Below are 11827 nucleotides of genomic sequence, written 5' to 3' on the forward strand. Positions count from 1 at the left end.
TATTGGATATAAGATCTCTTAAAAATAGACTTGAGCTTTGTTGTACTACTGAATGCAGAAAGGGAGGGAAGGAGCTTTAAGGATAACCATTAAAGGTCTAAGAAGGCTGACAAGGTATTGTCTCTAAGACCACAAGTATAAAAAGATGAAAATATTAGGCTGTGACATCATGAGTTTGGCTGTGAACATGCTGAGGTTGAAATAAAGATAGGACTTGCATGTGGGGATGTCAGCAGGTAGTTAGAATCAGTGCCTGGCTCCTGTTTAGGAAAGAGGACAGGGTTGGACAAACTGATTTAGGAAGCATCCAAGTGATGTGGTGACACCATGGTAGTAGATGGAGTCACCTACAACAAGTCTCACCAAGAGGTGATGTTGGCTTGAACTAGGGGAAAGCCTTAGGAATAAATGAAAGGAGATGGATTCAAGAAATACTATGAAGATAAAGTTCCTCAGTCTTGATATTGATAATCCTTAAGGATTGGGAGAAAGATGATTCCGTTGGGTGATATGGGAAGTTAAGAAGTATAGAAGTTTGGTTGAGGAGGAATAAAAATTGCAATTCTAGATGTGCTGTGTTGGAAGTGCTATCAGGATATGCAAGTGAAAATGACCTAAGAGTAGTTTAAAATGTATAGTCTGTATTTTTGGAGATGGGTCAGATCTAGAGATATAAATTTGAGAGTCATCTATTCATAGTGAAAGTTGCTGCTGTGGTATAAAAGACTGCCGAGAGAAAAATAGGGATGGCAGAAACAATTCAACCATAGAACCTTAAAGAAAGTTACATTTAGGTGGAAGAAATAGTTCTATCTTATCCTAAATAATATTATTTAATAAGAAATGACGTTATTTAATAATAAAATGACTATGATTTATTGAATGCTTATATGTATGAGCCATTTCACATTTGATATTTATAATACTTCTAAATAACTGAATGGTGGATACTCAAATCTCCATTTCAAAAATGAGGAAAATCTGAGGTTTAGTATCTTTCCCAGGGTTACACATCTAGGAAGTGGCTGAGTGGGGATTTGAATCTAAGGCTCTTGCTTGCAAGTTCTCCTGCTTCCTAATGCACTCCCAGCCTACACAAATCCCATCTTCATGTCACTGTCAAACAGAGCACATGTAACAAATCCAAATGCCCAGAGAGGACACAAGTAAGTAATGTGTTTCAGAGACTTGAGCTGGATCTACCCCTAATGGTATCTGAAATTGTCTGCTTTTGACACTGCACCCTTGTTTTGACTATGAAGATATATTCTTCACTTCTACAAAAAAAAGTTCTCCTTAAAAAATGTGGTCCTCTTACTCTATTTTCATTTTTCCCACGTTTGATTGAAACATGGAAACAAATATTTCTCTACCATAAGAAAACAACAATGTAATGAGATGAGAGCAAAAGATGCTTGAATTCAGCGCTGAGGACAATAGAGAATGGTGGGGACTATGGCAAAATGGAGAGTAAAAGCCCATCTAAAAAGTTGGCAACAAAGTCTTGTTTGCCAAATCCCAAATTTTTTTCAGGGAAGGTGGGAACTTAAAATGCTAGGCGAAACCGTCCACTTTTGACAGGATGCATTTTAAACACCATGCAGGCTAAAGAAAAACTGCCTATGAGTAGAATTAACACTGGTGCCTGTTTATGAACATAATCACATAATCAAACCAGTTATATTTTGTAGAGTGGATAATTAAGAAATGTTGGTACTTTACTGTCAGTGGTGAATTACTAGTATGGCAAGACACTGCAGTAGAGAACCACTGAACTTGGAAGCATTCACAGAGAATTTACAGCGTGCTTTACTTTTTCCTTCTTTTTTGGCTTTCTGTTGTTCCCCCAACTATTGGTTCATCTAAACTAGACTGTCCTTTCAGCCCTCATGTTTCCATTCGTTTTACAAAAACATCGCAAGAAGCTATGTCAAATGCATCAGTAAATTAAAGTGTATGTATGAATAGATATTCACAAATTTCCCCACATCATGGTTAGCTGTCATAAGCTATGCGAGAAGTACAGAAAGGAATCAGGTCTCTTTACCTTTGGAGCGTGCCCAGAGGAACACAGTGTAAAGAGAAATCCTTAGGAATGACTGTTCTCAGTATCTACAATCTCCACTGAGCCCCTTGCTTTATCTTTGGGAATTTAGTGTTTAACCATATTTTAATATGTCAAACTATTAGTTTCTCATGAGAGGGGGCATGTAGTAACAAGCATTGTTTGAGTCGCAAACTGGATGAACTAGATTTAAATGTCATTTCTAAGTGGATTAAGAAATATTCCGTTTTTACATTTAACAAATGAGAAATGGCACAGAGGGAAATGGTGATCTAGACAGAATCCTGGTAGATACCTAAATTTATGTTGATAGAGATTTACCTTACCCCTTTACTTTCTAAGACGTTGATATAAAGTAAAAGGCATATGTCTAGAGGAGTGACCTGATGACTACCATTAGCCTTTGGTAAAGGAGTTGGCCACAAATTTTGGTATGACGCAGGAACTGAGGAATCTTGTGTCTGGATCCTTGTGGAAGCGGGAGAACAGCAATAATAGGTTTTCTATCACATTCAAAAATTTTGTTCAGGGATATCCCATTTGTGTTGAGAAATGTAATTTTCCTCAGACATCATCTAAGCTCATTTAAGGGAAATAGGGGGGCCTGAAATTTTTGCTGCTTCTCTCTTTAGAAACAATTTTTAACTCTTTCTTTATATCATGGTTAAAAATTGTAAACGAACAGTTAGGAAAAAAAATCTCTGTTGATTTAATTATATAGCTTACATGGTATTTAAATAGCCACATTTATTACATATTTGTAGCTTGAGAGGATTCTTCACAAATAAAAGCTTTTCTATGGGCTGGGCACCATCCCAACTCAGATTTAGAATAATGTGGGAAAGGTTTTGTTCACTAAACTTATTCCAAATTTTCTAAGGTTCTATATTGTTGAAGGAGGCTATGGTTGCTGATTTTATATGATGGTGAAGACTCTTCTATTAAAATGTGTTTCACTGAAAATCTATCCTTTGAACAGACGCATAAGAAATTTATCTTGATTGCAGTGGAAGATGGCAATTTGGAGCAATTATTTATCCTTATAATAACCCAAGAGCTTTTATCATCAAGCATTTGCCATTTGAAGACCTGACTCCCGTTCCTAAATAAGTGAATAATAATCTGCGTTTAATCCTTGCAATACAACTTAATCTTTTGCTAGCCTATTCTATGAGCTAATGAGTTTATATTAAGTGGAAACTGAATTGTCCACCTTCTCTGTATTGTTTATACAGATATATATTATACATATGCAATAGGATGAGCACCAAAGAACTTATTCTTTTAAACAATTATATTATACGAAATTTTCTTTAGCTGCTTCAGGCTAAAATCTAATTATTTACTAAAAGTTCACCCACTGAATTCCTTAAGTTTTCCTTGCCTTTTCTCATTTTGACTACCTGACTTCTTACACGAAAACATTTTACTGTTTACAAAAATCATTACCCTCCCTTTTCAAATGGAAATGGTAAACCAAAGACAATGATCAAAACTGGATATTATGCCAGATTCATCAACTTGGGGGTTCCAAGATTTGATTATACAAAACATGGAACTGTACTTGGAGAAAAAAAGTTACACTTTTACATTTTCTGGAACTTAAGAGCCATGAGACCTGTCTTCGCAAAACACCATTTTGATACAGATAATTTTTCAGAAGGCAACTTAGGATTTTGAAATATATACCAGTTGTCAGAATCTATAAAAAGTTCTGCTGGTAATTAAGTTTTTTTTAATTCAATTCTGGTCAATTCTACCATAATAATTGGAATAGAATGAATTAATAATGAGCATAAAAGTTTAATGCAATGCATAGAATAGAATTCAGTAGCTGATTTTAATAGTGGTCACTTCTTATTCTATGTAGGGAAGACCAAGCTCTATATTGGTGTACAAACCATGGAGGCTATCTGGGAGACAGAGATGCTATTCTAAAAAAGAATATTTTAGGGAGAAAAAACAGGGTGTTGCATGGCCATCTAGGTCATATCATTAGACCAAAATTTCATTTAATTTTATTTTTGCAATGCCCTACTAATGGTTCAATAGCATCACAAGCAGCCCGAAATCCTGGGTGATAACATGTTCTTCTTCCAGTTTTAGAAATCCAATTGAATCAAAATAGCTATAAAAATACCTATACCTCCCTAGGTCTTGTGAGGATCAAATGAGATAATGTACATGAAAGCACTACAGATGCTATACAAATGCTAGTCGGATTCTAAGGGAAGGCTTTTTAGAGACAGCTTTGGGACAGTAGAAGGATACTGGGATTCAGTGTTGGAAAAATCTTAGTTTTACTAGCTCTGTTCCCTTGAGCAAATCATTTAAAATTGAGTCTCACTTCTGTATACGTAAAACAAGTAAAATAATTTCTACCACAGTGCTGTTTCGTAAATCACCTTCAAACAAAATGAGACCTATAATGAAAGTGCTTTGTAAACAATGAAGCACGATACTGGTATATTGTTATTAGAGTGGTTATTTATTAAATATAGAGAAGGCAAAATAATGGTTATAACAAAGTAAACTGTTTAATTAGAATATCTGTTTAGAAAGGCTAGGCAATTGAAGTGAGTTCTTTGTTAAGTACTTATCAAATGACCATCTCAGTGTCCCTATGCAGAGGGCAGAGAAACGGTGGACAAGTCCTGGACTTAAGCATCTTACCATTTCAAGAAAGTAAGGCATACTTTAAGTTTCTACAAGCGGTAAAGGAAATTTTTTAAAACGTATCCACATTATAAGCCACTTGAATGATTAAATCTGTCACCTAGCTTCAATAATACTTGTTTGAGAATTAATTGCGTACAAAGTATTATCCTATGCCCTGATCTGTGGGAGTGTATGAGTGTATGTGTGGGGTAGTTGGGGAGGGTGGGAATGAAGTTGAAATGTATACTACAAAAGAGTGTGAACATATGGTTCCTCCCTTCCTTCGACAACCTTATTCATTTGTGAAACTTCAAGATTTTATGCTATGAAGAAGCATAAAATGAATGTCAAAAGACTTGTACCAGGATGTATTATTGAAACATATTGCACCTGCTACATAGAAACAGGTCTTTATTTTTACGAAATATAAACATTAAAAGACTAAATTGTCAGGTACCAAATATTTGTAGCTATACCTTCCCCAAAGTCCAATAAATTAGAATTAAAACAAAGGATTTAAACATTATGTTAAGGTCTAACGCATATGTATACACTTAACTTCTTAGTCTTCTAGTGGTTTGTTTAGACAGGGAGCTTAGAAGAGTCAGTAAGATCTGGTGGAAAGCCTTATTCGAGTGACAGTGTCAAGTTGTCTCACTGAGCCTCAGCTTCCTCGTCTGTAAATGAGGAATGTTCTAACTTGTTAGGTTGTGATAGGATTCAGCATTCTAATGAACAAAAGTGACCCAAACTGTGCCAGACAAGTGCTTGGAGTTTAAGAAGTAAGCAATAATGTTCAGCAAGTAGGAATCTCCTTTTTGTTTTTTAAACCTCTTAATCCCATACCCCTATCTTGCCCTTCCCCCCTTTCCTCTCCTCACTGACAACCCCCCCTAGTTTGTTCTCTATACCTATGTCTGTTTGTTTTGTTATATTCATTCACTTGTATTGTTTAGATTCCACATATTGTGATATCGTACAGTATTTGTCTTTCTCTGACTTATTTCACTTAGCATAATACCATTCAAGTGCATTCATGTTATTGCAAATGGAAAAATTCCATGCTTTTTAATGGCTGAGTAGTATTCCATTGTGTATATATATATCCACCACATCTTTATCCATTCGTCTGTTGGTGGACACTTAAGTTGCTTCCATATCTTGGCTATTGTAAATAATGCTGCTATGAACATTGGGGTACATGTATCTTTTCAAATTAATATTTTTTTCCTTCAGATACATTCCCAGGAGTGAAACTGATGGATCATATGGTAGTTCTACTTTTGTTTTTTTGAAAAGGAATCTTCAACTTTAATAAACCCAACAAATGATGTTTCAATCTGGCAAAGATGGGACACCTTGCTCGAAATTTAATTATTCTTTCTCTTTCCCACAGAATACTACTAGTTCTTACTGGTAAATCATTAGTATTTACAGAATAAAGACATCTCTTTTTCATATTTTAAATGCTTTCAATATAGTCACTAGGAAGACAAAGTACAGTATTTGTTATGGTTAGAAAATAGCACACAGTTTTCTAAATTCTTTTTCACTGAAAGAAATGTTTCAGACTAGTGCTTTGTCCTCAGAAATATGTGAGTTTGGGTATATTATCATGTTATTTGAGGTTAACAAGGATGTGATGCTTGAGGTCATAACTAGCTATTGTTTACTAAATGTGTATAAGATAAAGGGAGATGAGAGGCTAATTATCAATAGATTTGCCTTACGTAGCAAATACCATTTTCTACTTTAACTTGGCCTCGATGATAATAATCAGCAGTCAAGTTTCTAAACAGCTTTCCCATACCCTTTTGGGCCATTAGTTCCCTCATCTTTAAAGTTTTCAATATTCTTTTCAAGACATCTTGAATACTTGAGCTACAATTTTCCGTGTTTGCAGAAATCACCAGTTGAATGCTTTTGTGAATGGGAAATTAAATGGATTTTCAACAATGTAGATACTTTTAAATGAGAGTCCCGATGAAATTATGGATGAATCAAGGGCCAGCAGGAAGTCTGTGATTTTCTGCATTTGCAAATGTCTTTCTAAAAAATGTCATCCTTAGCTCTCAACAGATATGACCCATTAATGCCAGTGCCTCAATATTTTTTTAAATAATTCTTATTTTTTAAAATTTTTTTATTTAAGTATCGTTGATTCACAGCATTATATTAGTTTCAGATGTATAACACAGTGATTCAATATTTTTATAGGTATACTCCATTTAAAGTCATTATAAAATATTGGTTATATCCCCTGTGCTGTACGCTATACCCTTGTAGCTTAGTTATTTTATACACAGTACTTTGCATCTCTTAATCCCCTACCCCTCTTATGCCCTTCCCCCCTCCCTCTCCCCGCTGGTAACCATGAGTTTGTTCTCTATATCTGTGAGTCTGTCTCTGTTTTGTTAAATTCATTCGTTTGTTTTATTTCTTTAGAGTCCACATATGAGTGAGAACGTTTATGGCTTCAGAATTTCACACAAGAACAGTCAGTAAAGTAGCCAACTTTATACACATACTCTCAAATTGTATAAAGGGCACTAAATATGCTACTGGTTATTGGAGGACTCCTACAAAATATTTATGCCCTGACTTCTAGAAGTCTAAATAAAAATGGTATAAAAAAAGGTTTTAAAACCTAAAGAGAATATAAGAACTCATACAGGGAAAAATAGAAATGTATACAATGTTATTTAGCTACCTGCTTGTTTTTGTCACTCGCATCTGTGAGCAGAACAATTTAGAGGCCCCACAGATGCAGTGAGGCAAACAGAAGTCTAAAGGCCTCTCTGGAAGAGGATAGCATCAGCGAGGGCTCAGGGGGGATTCGTCTGCCAGGGCTGCAAGCAGATCTGACCTATTGGTGGTGTGAGCTAAAGCAGCTGTCTTTGAAAGCTGCTCTGGCATTTGCCATCTATGTTTCTGAGAAGGAGCGTGGCAGAAGAAGATCAATAATTAGCGAAGATGATTCCTGCTGTTACTAAATAACTGCAGAAGAGGAAGAATCATTTGACCTTCATATTAGTCACATTGCTGTTTATAAAACAGGTCTTTCAAATTAATTCCCACTCACTAATTTCATATATTTCCTCCAGAATTTAACTATTCATTCAATAGAGGGTTAATCTGACAAAACCATTGCATGATTTTCCAGAAGAGGGGTAAGATAGCAGAGTGATGAGAAACACGGGGTCTGGAGCTGGACCCGGTGGGTTTAGATCTCGGCTATACTCCTTAGCAGCTGTGTGACTTCAATAAACTATTTAGTCTCTCCTAATCTCAGTCTCGTCATCTGTAAGATCAGGGTAATGTAATGTCTCCCCTCTTATTTTAATGAGAAGTTTAAATGATAGAGTTGTCAAGAAAGCACTGACAATATCTTGTATTATAAACACTCAATAAATGCTAATTATTAAAGTTTCTAGGCTTGAAAGAGGTCATTTATTTTTAAGGTATATTTTATTACTACACCATGCAAATCTGTATCTCTTTTCTTGATTTCTGTAATAGAGGAAAATACTGTCAAAACTGAAAGATTCAAAATGAATTAACCAGGTACCTAAGTCATTTCTTTTTTTTTTTTTTTTTTTTTAAATATATTTTCTGCATTTGCTTTATTTATTTTCGTATGTGTTGGGTCTTTGTTGCTTCACGGGCTTTCTCTAGTTGCGGCGAGGGGGCTTCTCTTGTTGTGGGATCTAGGCACGCGGGCTTAGTTGCTCTGCGGCATGTGGGATCTTCCCAGACCAGGGCTCAAACCCGTGTCCCCTTCATTGGCAGGCGGATTCTTAACCACTGCGCCACCAGGGAAGCCCTAAGTCATTTCTAAATAGAGACGTAGGCATTTTAAAATTACAATGTTTTTAATTCACTGGAGTTTTATAACTATTGTTTATAAAATGCTTTGAACTAAATGCTTAAATTTCATATTTTAAATTTTTAAAACATAAAATGTGTACATTGGTAATCTAACTTAAGGTATATTGGGACTTCATTTTAAAATGCTTCATTTTTTAAAGTGGTATGGTTGAGAAGACCAGAATAAAATCATTGTGAAAAATTATGAAGACAGTATCTGAGTGGTGAGGTTAAGGTAGCTTTACTGTCTATTTAAAAGCAGGCCTTAGTAATTGGAAAAGATTAGTTAGCTCTCTTTTGTGGGTTTTTGGCTGTTATTGTTGTTTTGGGTGTTTTATTTGTTTGGCTTTCTCCTAGAATTTTCTTCTAAAGAATGGGATTAGTTATATATTGACAGTCTAATATGATAATATTTAGAATGCCCTGCATTAAATTTATGAGCTAAAAATATTATTCATACTTAGGATTTATCAATTTTCTAGTGAATTAGAGTTCGCCATTTTTAATAAGTTTTGATTCTGGACTGTCCATGATGTATCCTATACTTTCAGTTATTTTTAGAGAATAAGACATTTTCTCTTAAGCCTATGACAGAAGCATCTTCCCTTAGAAATACCATGATCATTTGACAACAACACAGAGTTCTAAATTCTAGATGCCTTTCTTACATGGGTATCACAGTTTAATTCAATGAATATGTATCAATATGCTACTACATATAACACAAGTCAGTAAGAGTTCTTGCCCTCAGAAAAGGAGTTGTGCAACTAGAGATGCCCAAGGAATAAAATGATGTGGCATAAAAGGCATACCAACTCTGAAGATTTAAGGGGACTGGTTAATGACGTACGTATCTTTTTCCTCCAGAATTCAGAACCATATGAGACACTTTGTTACAAAGCAGAAACTAACACACCATTGTAAAGCAATTATACTCCATAAAGATGCTAAAAAAATAATAATAATAACCATATGAGAGGTAGGCTGAGGTATCAAGCTACTGAAGATCAAAAGAGTAGCTTTAGGGAGCATATTAACTGCATTACGAGGCTTAGATGTGTGGCCTCAGTGTGGTTCCTTGAACTGAGCTTGCAATTCAAATCTACAATGCTCCCTGAAAGTGCAGACTGTACCCCTGTAAGTTCACTGCACGTCCAAGAGCATGCACCTCTCTGTGGGAAAGCAGATGTACAGTAAGAACCTCAGACACCCTGGGCCAAGCATTCTCGATTCCTTCTCTCACATTTATCAATAGGGCCAGGCATTCCTCCCCTGGGGAAGACGGATGGAGAGAGGAAGCCTAAAAGACAGAAACATCACTTCTTTATTTTTTCCTTGAAAGAGTGCTATGGAAATTCCCCCTTCACTTGGTGGGGTATGAGAAGTGAAAATAAGTGTTCTTGTCCTAAAGGAGACAACATGCATAGGGGTTCAAAGAAGAAAGAGTCCAGAGGGTTGGAATGATTAGGAAACAATTCAGAGAGTAGATAGTACTGGGGACATGCGTTTTAAAGGGGTATCAATTGGATAGGCAAGATGAAAGAACGGGGCTACCATGAGGACCTGGTAGTAAGTCCTAAAGAAAAAGCTAGAAGAATCTTCAAGCATCAGAGAAGAAGACCCATCAAAGTTGACACTGAAGTGAATTTTTAATGAACTTCGAACGCTTGAGACTTTGTTAATATTTAGGAGGCAAGAAATAGGCAGTCATCGTAAGGTAGTTAAGATACCGTAAGGTGTTTAAGATTAGCAAGCACATGCGGTGTGTATTTAAGGTGATGTAACATTCTATGGGAATAGTATATTATTAAATAGATATTGTGAGGTTCAGGCTCAATTAAATGAAACCAGCACCTATATCACACACTAGAACGGGTAGTAAATGAAGAAAATAATGAACAGATTTATAGGGGAAAGAAGACAGAAGGCTCTCCTGAAAGAAAGGAATTTGGGAATGTATAAATATGGAAAGTGGATCACTACCCAGAGGTGAAGCCCAAACCATAATTCCAAAAATCATTAGAATCAAAAAATAAAGGAATTTCGAGGGCCAGATGGCAGAGAATCATCAATGGACGTTGAAATCACTAAGAATGCCTCTAAGCATGTTAGCGAAATGCAGTACAAGCCAGTGGAGGAAGATGGACACCCATCCTAGAAGTCATGGTGACGATGAAGAATTAAATAGCATAAGTACAGAAAACATAAGTGGTTTAAGAAACTGCTGGTAGTTAATTGTCTGGAATTAGTATCGAAATAAATTCTCCGGGCCTTATGGAAAATAAGAGACTAAGAGGCATCAGGGGGAAGCTGGGTATCAGTTAATAAAAGATGGAAAGAGTTTAGAAGAAAGATTTGAGGATTCATTACAAGGTGCAATCAAATGCAGGCACTCAAATAACATACTATGCATGACACAGTAATAAGGGAATGGGCCAGAGTGTAAGTGACCTGGGGAAGAGGGGCAATCTAGATAGGAAAAAGGATGCAGGAATTATCAACAGCAAGGATTAAGGAAACAACGGTTTGAGAAAGAAGCTCCAGGGACCGGTTGACAGTACAGGAGGCGGCATAGTTTAATCATTTTCAGTCCTCTGGAATGGCATTGCCAGGTCATTTTGGGATGTTGAAAAATTATATTCTTTCAACACCTTACAATTAGGAACAGGAATTGGCATCATCCTATTGGCACTCGCTGCTAACAACCAATGTGGGGATTTTTAGAGACAGACACATGGTCTCACCAACACATTCCAATGTAGTCACAATGCCATCCAGTGGTTAGTTTGGTTACTTTCACAGACACTGTCCATCTCTAAGAGTATATTTTATTTTATAGTGAATATTCATCTAAGTTTCAGCAGGCTTTTAGGAAAAGCATTTTATTGTATCTTTAAAAATCACAGAGGAGAGATTTGATTTGTTATTTACTTATAAGCTAATGGAGTTACACCCAGCTTGTTTTCTATATGTGTTATGCTCTAGGAAACATGATTTAGCCTGTCTTCTATCGAAATTAATGCAATAAAGAACCATGAAATAATGGGCCTTACACTGTATTCAATTTTAGTCCTAATAGAAACACAACGGAAAATAACATCTGCGACATAGGCCTGTTTGAACATAGGAAAGTAATGGATATTTTCTGCTATGATTTTATTGGTGTTCTGGGTTATATCGCTCACAGAATGCTCATCAGTATAGTAATAATATGGTCCATACTTTGACTTGACTTAT

At 35.9% G+C, this 11827-nt stretch overlaps 1 protein-coding gene and 1 long non-coding RNA gene across 5 annotated transcripts in view; one reads left to right on the plus strand and one right to left on the minus strand.

The window, feature by feature from the left end:
• Window positions 1-11827, plus strand: part of SYT1 (synaptotagmin 1) — a 538168-nt gene that overhangs the window by 291335 nt on the left and 235006 nt on the right. The gene's annotated exons all lie outside the window — the stretch shown is intronic.
• Window positions 1-11827, minus strand: part of LOC309609796 — a 289307-nt gene that overhangs the window by 104497 nt on the left and 172983 nt on the right. The gene's annotated exons all lie outside the window — the stretch shown is intronic.

This window comes from Balaenoptera borealis (assembly GCF_965194805.1).
Source record: "Balaenoptera borealis genome assembly, chromosome: 13".
Classification (NCBI taxonomy): domain Eukaryota; kingdom Metazoa; phylum Chordata; class Mammalia; order Artiodactyla; family Balaenopteridae; genus Balaenoptera; species Balaenoptera borealis.